Below are 14495 nucleotides of genomic sequence, written 5' to 3'. Positions count from 1 at the left end.
ACTTTTAATTTGATTCTCTAATTTTTAAATACATTCTAAATAAATTATTTTTCATTAAAAATGTTGATTTCATTAATTTTTTTTCTCTTTTTCTATCACCACATTTATATTTTATCTTCTTTCTTAGATTTACGACTTCTTTTTTTTCTTCACTTTTTTGTCTTCTTCTTTGTTCCTCTAATGGTAGTTTTTTTTTTTTTAAATAAAAAGAAGTACACAGTATGTTAGGAAAAATGATCATGGTAAATGATTATGGTGTTAATGAAGTCTAATATTGCACTTAGAAATAGATATAGGTTATATTGTTTGATAGGGATATGTGATTTAACTTTTTTAAAGTCTAACTTGAACAAAACTATTTAATTAATAGGTTTAATTTAGACTTTTTAAAAAGTTTAGTTATTTAAATAGGTCAAGTTTGAGCTTTAAAAAAAGTCTATTAAGCCTATTAGAATTGCCTATTTAAAACTCATACAATTTATAATAATATATTAAATAATTTTATATGAAAATTGTAATATAATAATATGTTAAATAAATTAAATTTTAAAATAAATAAAATTTTAAATTAAAAATCATAATACTTTTTGTTAGAGTTGAAGTGTCTCTATTATATACTCTCTAAGAGAGAGAGCCTTATTTCTTAAAAGTCTTTTGTGTATATCATAACGATAATGCTAATTTATATTTGCACTATCTCAATTAGGTTCATTGCGAGTTAATCTCATCTCATCCATCATCTTCTTGTGTATTTTTTTTATATTATATCATATGTAACTCTTTTCTATTACAAAGTAGGTTATTAAAAAGGTTAATATGTTAGACTAGGCTTAATAAAAAATTTATAAGAGATAATAGGTCAAACTTAAACTTTAAATTTATTAGATAGGATAAGCCTATTTATGCAAAGTCTATCTATTTTTATCCCTAAATTACACTTGTGAGTGAAAAGTATAATGAGATATATTCTAAGCCGCAATTTATTTTTGAATATAGGTCATTTCAATTACTCAAGTGAAAGATAATAATTGGTAACAAAGCTTTGAAAACAAATAAAAAGGAACATAGAAAATACAAAGACAAGAGGAAGGGAGAAGGAAGTTGCAAAAAAGGTAGAAGTCATAGAGAAGGAAATAGTTACAGATATGGATAGGAGATAGTTAATTGATTTTATATTTTTACTTAAATGAAAAATCATCTACTTAAGAGAACATGCCTAAAAAATTTTACTGGAGCCCACAGTTAATGCAGGGAATCATTTTCCAAAAGTTACAAAAAAAAAAAATGAACATTAATTTTTAAACTTGAGTGACCACTAATTTGAAATATCGACAAACAAATATTATTTCATAAGAATATAAGCTTTTGATCTATTAGGTATACATAAATATGGTAAATAAAAAAAACTAATTTTTCAATATATTACTTTTACAAAATGAAAAATTTTTGCAAAAGAAAAAAGAGAAAAAATAATTAATAAAATTGTTTTTATCAAAACAATAAGTTTTACAGCGGATAATTTATTATCTATGAGATTTTAAATTTACCATTATCAATATTGAGTATACGAAAAATTGTTCACGTCCATCTTTATATTTTATATAATATCTGCTATGTTGTGTTGTTGTGAATTAGAACAAATAAAATCTAATGTTAATTAACAGCTTAAAAGCATGGAAAAATAATTTTATCGATTAACTTATTTTATTAACAAATTTTTAAAGAAATTTGTATAATAAAAAATTTAGTATAAAAACTAATAATTTTGTCATTTAAAAGTTAAATATAACTTTTTTTTAGAGAACTCTCATGAGTTAGTTCATATACATCGGAGCCTGTATATCGGTATATTTTAATGGTATAAAAATATTATTTATGAATTATTTAATGTTGAACTAATTTTATTAATAATTCTGTTACAAACATTAAATTATTAGTATAAAGATTTTATATTTCTATTAAAAAAATATTATACCAGAAATATTATTAATAAAAATGTTTATAAATTATTAATATATTAATATTAGTATAATACATTATTTGTTATTATAAGTCTTAAAAATATATTAAAAAATTAACCTTTTATGGCCAAAGACTGTAATGATAAAAACTATATTATAACTTGGCAATTTTTATTTGTTAATAGATGATAATTTTTTTAGCGTTAATTAACACAATTTACGAGAATTTTTTCTCTCAATATTTTGTTGTCATCCACCATATATATTATGATTTTATTTTTATTTTTATTTTTTTTTGCGTTGACCCGATGCTTAAGTTTTCAATGTGTTAAATTATTTTGAAACATCGATAAAAGTTTTATTTGGTACAGTCTAAAATGTCACTATCACAATGAATATTGTCAAGGTCTTAATCATATTAAACAACAACTGAAATAGAAAATAATAATAATAATAATAACACAAGACACAACACATATCAAAGAAATAAAGATATAAGAAAAAGTTCAAGACTAAAACAAGGTAAACAAACTGTAAATACTAATTGAAAGAAAGAATTAAGTTAACAACGCTAGTACATGGTTAAAGAATTAATTATTAAATGATGAAAAATTGATTTTATTAATTTTGCACAACAGAATTATTGTATACACATCAAAATACTGAAATTCTACACAACAAAATTATTCAACTGTCAAAAAAGAAATTTTGGCAATTATTTTATGTGTTTCAAAATTTTAATCTAATTTATTAAACCAAAATTTTGTTATTAGAGTAGATTGTAAATCTGTTAAAGAAATTTTACAAAAGGATGTTAAAAACCTTGTTTCCAAACAAATTTTTGTAAGATGATAAGTAATTTTAAGAGTTTTTAATTTTGAAATAGAATATCTCAAAGACACTTCAAATTCCCTTCTTGATTACCTTGTGAATATTTACAGGATAAGTGAGATGTCTATAAAGTTAGCAGCCTCCTCCAGAGAAGGAGCCACAGGTAGAGGAAGAGTTAGGCTTGCCCTAACTCTTAATAAATCAAAATCTAAGTCTATCTCAGTAGATTCTAATTCAAATTCTTTGGAGTCATCCACCCAAAAAGCCATCTAAATAGTTGAGCCATCCACTCAATAATATGCAATTCTAAAAAAAGACTCATCCAATAAGGCTGAATCTTCTTCAACCCAATCTAAAATTGCTAAACAAACTAAAGCCGACTACGCTTTACCTGTTAGCACCCTTTTATCTCTCCAACAAGGAAGCCTAAATATTTTACCAAACAAATCTTGGGCAGACATAACCTCAGAAGATGAAATAAAATTAGACTTAATAAGTTAAACACCATAGTTCAATCCTTAAACCAAACAATTAGCCTTCCTGGTGAAATTAGTAAAACTATTTTGTTCCAAAAAGACAAACAAGTACAAGTATCCATGGCAAACTAAAACCCATCTCATTACATAGCTAAGGGAAAATTTTCCTTAGTTTTATAGATGGAACCAGAATTTTGGGACAAAAATTCCTATAAAGCAATTTCTAAAGTCTTCCCGCCAGGATTCCATTTCAGGCCCTCAGCCTTAAATAGAACTCGACAATTTTATGAATTCATCCTAATAGATTCAAATTTTGTTTCTATAAAGCATTACAAGGATCAAAAGGAACTTTCAATAATCACTCATTCAACCTTACAAATTATTAAGGTTTTAACCCCAAAGAACTTTGGGAAAAATTTAAAATCTTATAAAAAGTTTTCTCAACCTTATGACCTAATAGGTTATAATTATTAGGATTACATTGACGCCTAGACAAGTGCCTTTTGGTTTCAAAATAAACTCAACCGACATGATTGGTTGATCTACTTTAAGAAGACTCAAGACTTCAACAAAAATTATGAATTTCCTAATTGGTTTTTTCAATAGTGGGACTTTTTCGGTCCTATTGAAGAAATTCTTCCTTCTCTAGTAAAAGAATGATATAATCATTTCAAGAGGAGATATTCTCACGAATCAAGAATTCCTAGAGATTTCAAATTCTTCTCTGCATTTGCTCTTGCTTAGATATTTTCATGGCAATACCGATACAGCAAAACAGAGAATCAAGAAAATTTACCCATTGTACAAAGACACTCTTTTGTTAAATGGTGGAACCAATTCAATTGTGATCAAGTTGGGCCCTTAGGAGTTAATAACTTCTTTAGTTATCCCTAATATCTGAAGATCTTTGACTTAGAAACTTCAAGATTTCTTAACCAGAAATCAAGAATTGCAGCATTCTGAACAGGATGTAATATAAAAGATGATCCGAAGAATAATTTGAAAGAAGTTTTTCTACTTTTTCAAAAAGATGACGTAAAAACCTCTTCAAAGAAAGAATTGGATGATGCCTATCAAAATGAAGACGATTGTTTTGACATAGACATTTAAGAATTGTAACCAATACTGTAGCAAATAGTTCCTGTAATCAATTAGAACTGTAGAAATAGTATTTTTAATTTTCTATAAAAGGAGTCATTGACCATGTTGTGAGGTACCCTTTCATTCAGCAATCTTAGGAAGAGAAATTAAAGAAAAGTGCTCTGAGATACTATCTTTACAAGCCTTTTCTTTGAGTTTTAATAAAGTTTAACATTTTTTGTATTTTTTCTCTTTTCTCTCTCTTTAGCTGGTTTTGTTCGGACTACCATCATTCAACTTTCTTATCTCTTTCCTCCACTAGTTCTGTGCTGGTTCTACCGCCGTTCCAGTTTTTTATGTTTAAAATTTTTACATCTTTACTTTTCTGCAAATTTATTTAGTAGTCTTACTACTGCCTAATTTTCTTTTAGTCTTTTACTTTCCTTAATCCACTTTTATATATATATATATATATATATATAAAATAATAATAATAATAATAATAAAATAAAATACATACTAATGCAATGTCCATTTGTATAATCTTTTACTTGCTTTTATTTTTATGTTATTTTAATAAGTTTAAATAAAATAATATTTTAATATTTATTATTTTATTTTAATTTTATTCAGATTAATAGCATTAGTATCACTATTAAAAATATAGAAAATACAAATGGATTTATAGATGGGTTGGAGTTGTCTATAATTTAGTGCCAATAATTATATATTAGCCTTGAGAACTATTTAAAAATCTTTAATAATAAAATATGGTGTTAGTAACTTCACTTATATATGTGGTCTGAGATCATGTATTAGTCCACAGGATTTTGTCTCACTTGCGAGTGTATGTTTCTTCAACGACTTTTTCTACAATTTTGATTAAACACCATCTCAAAGATCAATTATAAATTGAATAATATAAAATTTAAAAGAAAATTGAAAATCAAATACAAAGTTCGCCTTAGTACTAGTAAAAGTCGTAGAGCCAATAGTATGTAGTAATTCCCCTTTATTAGATACCCTATTTGTCTTTTTCTTTATGATGAGATTTTTAAACTCATTCGTACCCTAATACTCTTGCAAGGTATAAAGAAAGGTGGATGCTATCCAATCAAAAGATGATAGGTCTTGACCAGCCTCAATGTAGATCTGTCTTAGTTTATTTGCAATGCGACTTTTTCAGGCCTTAAAAATCATTTTCTTGTCCTAGGAGAAATGGAGAAGTTTCTCTACATAAATATAAAGTAATTAATATAGGTACAAGAAATAATATCTAATTATATTCATCTCAAATTAATTGACTGTTATTACCTTCCAATCTTTGAACTATTTTAGCTTTGTATCCTTAGACACCTTTCTAAAACTTGTGCAAAGTGTATCAAACATCTTCTTGATAGTATCCGTTACCTGGTGAAGACCCTTCTGCGGTGGATACCAACTGAATACTTAATAAAATAACACAATTATTATAACATTCATATCAAATAGAGTTATTAGCCATATTTTTAATTTAACTTACCAAGTGGATTAATTCCATCTTAAAACTAGAAACAATCTTGATGATGCCTGGGTTTGTCATGACTACTGCCCACTTACAGTTGTAACAGTATTGGATTCCTCGCTTGTGTCCTGTGTAGAGGGGAACTATGTGGCATATGTAGTAGACGGTGCAGATTGTAAAACTTGTTGTATTGGAAGGGGGAGCCACATACCCAGAGTTGGGCACCATGATAAACTACTCTTGTCCTCTAGTCTAGGAGGTCTGTACTGTAGCTAGTGTGAAGATGAAAGTGGGAGTGGTGGGTGAATGAGCGTTGCCATGATTAAGACGTTGAGCAACAACTTTCTTATCTTTATCTACCATATTTGAATGAAATATAATATATCTTTAGAACCAATATCATTATTTTTATCAAAATAGGATTAATATTGGTGAATACTCATGTTTAGTCCATATCCAATAATCATGTTTCAATCTAAATTTATATAAAGCATACCTAATTGAATTAATATAAAAAAACTTTTTATACTTGCACATAGAACACTTAACTTTTTGGTTAGTAATAAATTACTGTAAATTATAACAAATACGTATGAATTCCCAACATCCTCATAGAATTCAGGTTTTATTCCCTCCCGGCTTGGGTGCAACCTATCATACATTCATGAATGATTTTCAAGAAATATCTTGATCAAGAACTATATAAACCTAATACAAGTACACAATACTGTATCAACCTTTTATTTTATATTATATAAAATTCTAATGTAAATTTTGGCTGAATCTCCCTAAATATCTGAACATTTCCTTATGTATGTTAACACCTAATACAAAAATCTAAATTTCCTTCACACATAATCTATATATTATATAAAATTATAATAATCAATGCATCAAAAGTATATGCATCAAAAGTATATACATCATAATCCTAAACCATTTTAGAGCGCATCTTTTTATGACTCCACAATATGCATATTCTACAATCTCAGTAAGCATAAACAATTCCACATCAAACAATAATAAGGTTCAAGGAAGGATCTCTATGCCCATTCTTCCAGTCATACAATTTTCAGTCCTACAACTCTATCTTATAAATTATGTGTCCCTATTATACATCAACAATTAAAAAAACTAAATTGATTAAAAGTTAGAGTATTGTACCAGGAATACAATGATGCAAATTGTTTTCCAAAGGCCAAAAAACTGAAGATGCTAGAGAGAGAGATAGATAAAGAGAGAAAGAGATGAGAGAGAAGAAATAATGAAAAGTGAGGAAGAAGGAAAAAGAGGCGCAATTTTGATGTGTTTTGCACAGTACAGACATATTTTTTCGTCTATAAATGGTTTAATGAAATGAATCATTTTGCATGTTTACTTATAGATAGATTTATTGGACTGTAAATCCTCCAAAGGCAATTAAAGACAGAAACATTCATCTATAACGAGCTATATGAACAGTCGATAAAAATTTTTCAAATTACAAACAGATTTTTTTCATTTGTAATTCCTACTCAAAAATTTCTCGTTCATTATCAAATTACAAAAAAAAAAAATTTGTCTGTAAATTTTGTTTAGATGTTTTGCATCAAATAGCGGAGCAATTATAGGCAAATATTATAGACAAATTTCTCCAAAAATAAATAAAATAAATAAATTTGTCGTCTGTAAATCCATCTGTATTACAAGTAGAAAAAAAATTCCATTTGTAATATTCGTCTATATTAAGCGTGTTCTTAATAGTGTATAAGTTATATTCCGTTTTGATGAATATTGAGAATATAACACTTAAAATGCCAATCACACTTAGTACATGACAATATGAGCATTTACTTATTTATTAAAATATAAGAGCAATTGTTTGTATAGATTAGAAATATAGACAAGTTAAGTATATTACGAAATAAATTAGCTTTTTATGAATTAAAAGGCAATAATAGTTTCCATCCTATATGCACACTTTTGCAACATCTTGGGTTGTCAAATAAATTAGTCTTATCTGAATTGAAAATATTGTTCACAAGCTTTTTAATTTAATCCATACTTTTTGAAACTTGCATGACATATAACTCATACTTTTTGATTTAATTGCCTTTAATACTTTTTTCTTTTTTTTTTGCTTTTGAGATCCTAAAAAACTTCACAAGCTTTTATGCTTTAAAAATTTGATACATCCATATAACATTTAAATGAACACTATCAAACTGCTAAAATAAAAAAAAATAAAAACATGAAATTAAAATAAGGTATGTATTTAAATCCAAAAATGATATTAGTCATTAACATTCACACTAAGTAATCAAGTAAAATAAATATATCTACTATCACATTGCGGTAACTCTTCTTGATTTTCTTTCACGTTGTACCATTCTATCAACAAAAGAAGAAGAAGAAGAAGAAGAAAACCACTCGTAAGAAATTGCAAAATAAAAAAAAAATTATTTTTAAATTTAAACAAACCTATAAAAATTGAGGGTACACTACAAATTCAGGATATGGAGGATGCATGAAAACTTCTACATATTTAGAAAACATTGGCAAAGTTTACTTCATATTTGTATGTGCAGGAAATAAGTTATGAGGTCCAAAACTTGAATTCAAATAAATTTATTGAGTATGTATGTATGAAAACTTATACATATTGTACTTCTTAATCTTTACTCACATTGGTGTCATCTCTATTGAGTATACCATGCATGATCACATTCTAAAAGAATTATAAATAAATTAAAATAATGTTCAACAAAATATAGAAAAAGTCATAAATTACATAAATAAATAATTAAATTATCCTTTTCAACAAATTCATTTGCATCCTTTTTCACATTAGCCTCTCATATTCACTTTTTGAAGCTTACTCTTCCAAAATAAAAATTAATTATATTTTTGTTAACCATAAAAAACCCATTTAACAATATTATTGAATTATGGAAAATTTTTATACTTATAGAATGTTCCTCAAACTTTTAGGCCGAAGAAGTAACAATATTACAATTTTTTTCTATGGACAATCGTCGCTATTGTTAATAATCTGTTCATTATTAAATATAGACAATGAATCAAACAAACACAAAAATCAAAGTTGAACACGAATATTAATAATAATATCAATATACTTTTTCTTTGTTGTTATGCTCGTGTTAAATAAGTGGCATTTCTATCAATATGATCCAATGAAACATTCACCTATACATTAAATAATAATTAAAGAAATTTATAAGGACAATAATAGCATCTACATAATTTTTTTATAAATAAATAATATACTATACTTACATAATCAATTATTTTTGCATCACTATCTTCAAACTGTATGTCCAGTTTATTTACAACGAGAACAATGTTTATTTTTAACATATTTTATCTTACGTGGAGCACCTTTAGTTTTAACCACAATTAGGTCATTAATAACAATTGAAGAGATACTTTGCTTACATTTAGGATTATGTCGCTTCTCTATTTTAATTGTAATCTTTTGAATCTCTTCAATAATCTTTAAAAAATCATTTGATTATTTTGCAACAAGATTGCAAAGTTTGTCACAAGTAGCAACCAATGCAGCTTTCTGCAACACCATTGTTTTTTCGCTATCACATTGTTCCTCCAAAAGTGACGAAATGTGACCAATCTTTGCTACATTTGTCCATCGTTTACAAATTAAGTTATTTGGAATAATATCCACATGCTCGTACTTTATAGCACAAAAAATATGACAACATAGGATACCACAACTTTCAAAAAGTCAACAACTATATTAAAATTTATTCTGAATCTTGTCATAGATAATAACATACTCAATGTTTGAATTGCAAAACGTATTCATCTTCAATCTTACATTATTATCATACTCTAAGCATTGAACTACATTTAGAGTAACAACACTTTCTATCTCATTTTTCACTACGCTTAATTTTTTTTTGTGAAAAATTTTGTGAGCTTCTGCTTTAGTTTTGTATAGACCAATAGTCATTACAGGCTTTAGATAAATAGACTTATAGTCAAACTAATTCATTATGTCTATTTTCTTTTATAACCCTCTCAAAATTATGTAAAATATCTATCAGGCTATTTTTTGACTATATGTACCTATTGATGAATGAGATAATACCTTCACATAATGATGTAGTTCTAATCCATACAAAAAAAATAAAATCCCGCATGAATGCATTTGCCACCTTGTTTTTATCTTATATATTTTATTCACCCATTAATTGTCAACAAGACTATATTTGTCAATAATCTTGTTCCATTCTGATTCAAACTTTTCTAAGGAAAGATTTGTATAAATTAAAAACTTAAAATCCTCAACGAATTTAGATTTTTTGACATTTTCAATTGCATTTTGGTAGAGATGCCATAAACATAATCGGTGTGATGCATTTGGAAATACATCCTAGCCTCTCTCATTGCACCATCATAGTAACCGTGGCTTTAGGATGCTTGTCAAACATAGCTTCAACAAAAGCTTATAAAATCCACTTGTACGTTTTTGTTTTCTCATAAGCAACTAATGCAAACCAAATATTATAGTTTCTTCACGATGGTTATACCCACAAAAAATAACTAATGACCTATTGTACTTATTCTTCTTATAAGTCGTATCAAATGCAATAACATCTCTATAACATTCATAATCAAGTCAACTAGGGTCATCTAACCAAAACAAATGTTGAAACGTCCCATTAATTGTGGTAGTGAATTTGCAAAATAACATAGGATCATTATCTACCTTTGCATGCAAGTAACACAATGTAGCAAAAGCATCTCCATCTTCTATTTTAGCACATTTTTCCTTATCTAAATGATTATATAAATCCTTTTCGGTAAAATCAAGATTTGAGTGTCCACTTTTTTGGCCTAACATTAGACCTATAGTATGACTTGTTCTCACTCTATGTAAATGTAAACTATTAACTTGTGCCTTATTTGCATCACTTAACTTATGATTTCTAGGCACTAAGTAGGCATAATGTACACGAATTAATTGATGGTTGTGAGATTCCTCAAAAGTCACAACCTTCCACATTGAAATCTTATAATCTAAGTAAACTTGAAACCTATCTTTGCAATTAGTTCGAGTCACATGTTTGTGTTCTTTAACTCGGTCTACTCTCTCAAGGTGTTTTTTACCCCTTAGGTTGTCTTTATTGCAAACCAACTGCTACATGATAATATTGCTTATAAAATCACGATCAATATAATCTTTTCTAATGACAAATTCATGGTATTTTGCATAATTTTGATAAAACTCATGGTTCAAACTTTGATGCAAATTTAAGACCAATATATCTGTAACTGTCAATTCATTGAATTTTTTGTAAACTCTATTTTTAATGTCATTGCTAACTTAAATGTTCTTCAGACAATTATCAAGTACAATGACATCTTTTCTATCACTTTTTTGACCACCATTGTTGTTAGCAAATGTGAAATTCAAATTTATTTCAATATCCAAATTAATATAATCTTCATCATTGTTTGCCATTTTTAATAATCTGTAAAGATATTGTCACAATAGTATATTATATTTCAAAATCAAAACAAATAAATCGTGATAGACCAACATATAAAGAAAGAGAAAAATATTTACAAATGACAAACTTAGAAATGCATTTATATACACCCAAACACAAATAATGTCTATAACAATATGTTCTTGGTAATACCTTAATCATCTGCCAATAATCATAAAACAATGTTCTAACTAGCTCAAAAGTGCTCTGCATGTTAGTAAATTTCTTAAATTATTGATTATATTGTTCCAAAACAGCATGATAACACAATTATGTATAACTCACATGCTAGGTAAATGTAGTTGCAATATGTAATTAATTGAAAGTGATAAACAATTTGAAGACAAAATTTATGCTTGCCTATATTTTTCATAGGTAAAATGTCTTTTAGATGTCTAAAAAAAGTGTATATACCTAAAATAAAAAAATAATTAAAAATAAAAAAATAAAATTATTAAATAATTATTAATAATATTTAATAATGATAAATCAAAATTATTTTCATTAGATTATAGTCATGACTACTTTTGTCTTTGTCTACCATATAATTCCTACGACAGCCAAAGTAATATCATGTTTCTTGGACAAGAAATGAAGTCAGTAAGCTGGACGAGAGACATTGAAAAAATATTTACCAATTATCATATAATAATAATTTTATAATTGTGTGCTGTGAAATAGTTGGTTTGCTATGATATTGGATATACATAATGCAACAATTGCTAATTTGTAAAAAGATGTATACACAAACTAAAGCAGTGCAATAGTGAGGTTGTCAATATTATCACAATTTCTCTTGTTCTTGCAGAATAAAAGTAATGAAGTGAAAAGGAGAGGGCCGAATCGCTATCAAAATAACTAATTTTTCTAGGAATTTTGTAGTATAAAACCAAACTTAGATTGATTCACAGAAACACATTTTAATTAAATTCAATTTTAGGTTTTCTTTTAAAGAATGCGAGTAAACTTTTGGGGGTTTGAAATCTGCAAAATAATTAAATTAAACTACAAATAGAATAAAATTGAGTAAAAACAAATGAAGAAACATCAATCCACAGAATAACAAATGCGTGTAACTTTAATTACCACGATATCTAAATATTTTAATCTAAATTTGAACATTTACCCAATTCAATTATTAGTTCAATCGAATAACCTAATTGAACTAAATCACGAATTAAATCAAATTATCATTTAACCTAATCCAAATTAATTATCAAATTAGAATATCAATCGAATCATAATTTGAATTCTAACAACAGAAAAGTATATCACAATCGCAATACATAAATCTGATGTTAGAAAAAAAGAGAACTAACTCAGAGCAATTTGGCCTAAAACTCAAATTAGAATTACAGCGTTTGAATTCGGTAGATTGAACAGGAGGTTTAGCCTTCTATCAAAACACTTAATCAATTCAAAGATGAGAAAAGAACAAGAGAATTCAAGAGAAAGTAAAAACAAGGATTCTTATTTCGGTCAAATCTCAAAAACTCAAAGTGTCTAATCCAACCCTCTATTTCAGAACCTTAGTAGTTTATTTAAAGGTTCTTATTAGGGTAAACTAAATGGCCAAAATTCAGGCCTTAATTATAACTATAAGCCCAATTACAATTATCTAATAACAAAGAGTCCAAATACAATCCCGCAATAATATTCAGCAAATCTGCCTTAACTTTAAAAAATCATAAAAAATTTAAAACAACTCCAAATCTAACAATCCATATATGCGTTTTAAATTCCTAGATATGTAGAATCCAATGTAGCTAAAATCAGCCAAAAATGATATCTATAGAAAAAGTTATGACTAAAAGAGTAGTAAGAGATTAGAATAATTGAAAATACAAAATTAAAACATTTATTTGTAACAAATCCAATTTATTCAAATAAGTAAAAAATGGTAAAAACTCTAAAAATAAAGCATATTAAAAGTGTTTATAAATCAAAATAAAACTATAAATATGAACCTAAAATATGTGTTATCACTATCAAATTACCAAACGATTAAGATAGACTAATTTACAAGTTCAGTATTTTGATCATCCTAATTTTCCTGACCTTTCAGTGTAACTTTCATTCATCTTATGGCTAAATCAAGAAACTATAAAGGGGTGGTTCATAAAAAAGTAAGTATGACCTTGTTCTTTTCTTGTGCCATCACAAAGCCACTTTAGAAGGTCAATAGCAATTTGGCAGTGCAATATATAAGCTTGAATTGTCAACTTAATATACGAAATAAATTAGTAACATATATAAAGTGTGAATCAAAAGAGTCTTGAGAGGATAAAGAGTTGCAAGCAAAATGTTCCAAGTTAGAGATAAGGTCTCTTATCATTGTTATTAAAACTCCCAAAATGATCAATATTGGAGCTATTATCCCTTGCTTCAATTATAGCTTAGTTAAGCCTGGTGATATGGTCATCCAAACCTACTAAACTTATTCACAATTTTGTTTCACTTCAAATGGAAAATTCAATTCTCCAAGTATGTGTTAATTTCATTCATAGAAGTATTAATAATTCTTCAAAGTCTAAAAAGATAGATTGGTATAAGAATTTATCTTTCAATGCCTTAAGTTAAAATATGTCATCTGCTTAGATTGGATTAATGATAAAACGTGTATTCAATTCAACCATTTGCATGATCTCCCCTAAGACTAACCACTTTTCCAAATGAACAAAATCTTAATGCCACATTCATCAAAGAGAGACGACCATCTCTGAGGGCCGATAGCCCCCTATTAGAGTGAGTCAATCCTTTCTTTAGTTCTTTATAGCTGTAAGTATAAACTAAGGGATATGAGTGCATGATTCTTTCTCTCACAAGCTTAGAGAAAGAAACCATAGAATGATATTAAAATTTTGTGGATTCCCTAAAGCTAGAGCAGCTACTTCCTTAGAACTACTTCAAGATGGTTTCAAAGAAAAGCTCATTACTAGAAAAAGGGTTTTGAAGAAGTTGACATAAAGCTATGATACATTAATTGCAAAAAAACTAATAATGAATTAAAATTATACTAACAAATAAAATTCTATAACAACATAAATGGTGGACTAAAATAACATATTCACAAATTATCTGAGCAAGAGAGATTCACAGACAAAACAAGAAGATTTGTTCAACCTATAAC

Source organism: Abrus precatorius, unplaced genomic scaffold (genome assembly GCF_003935025.1).
Source record: "Abrus precatorius isolate BTA unplaced genomic scaffold, Abrus_2018 Scaffold7, whole genome shotgun sequence".
In the NCBI taxonomy this organism is placed as follows: domain Eukaryota; kingdom Viridiplantae; phylum Streptophyta; class Magnoliopsida; order Fabales; family Fabaceae; genus Abrus; species Abrus precatorius.
The sequence above is the reverse complement of the archived record's forward strand: the minus strand, read 5'-3'. Positions refer to the sequence as shown.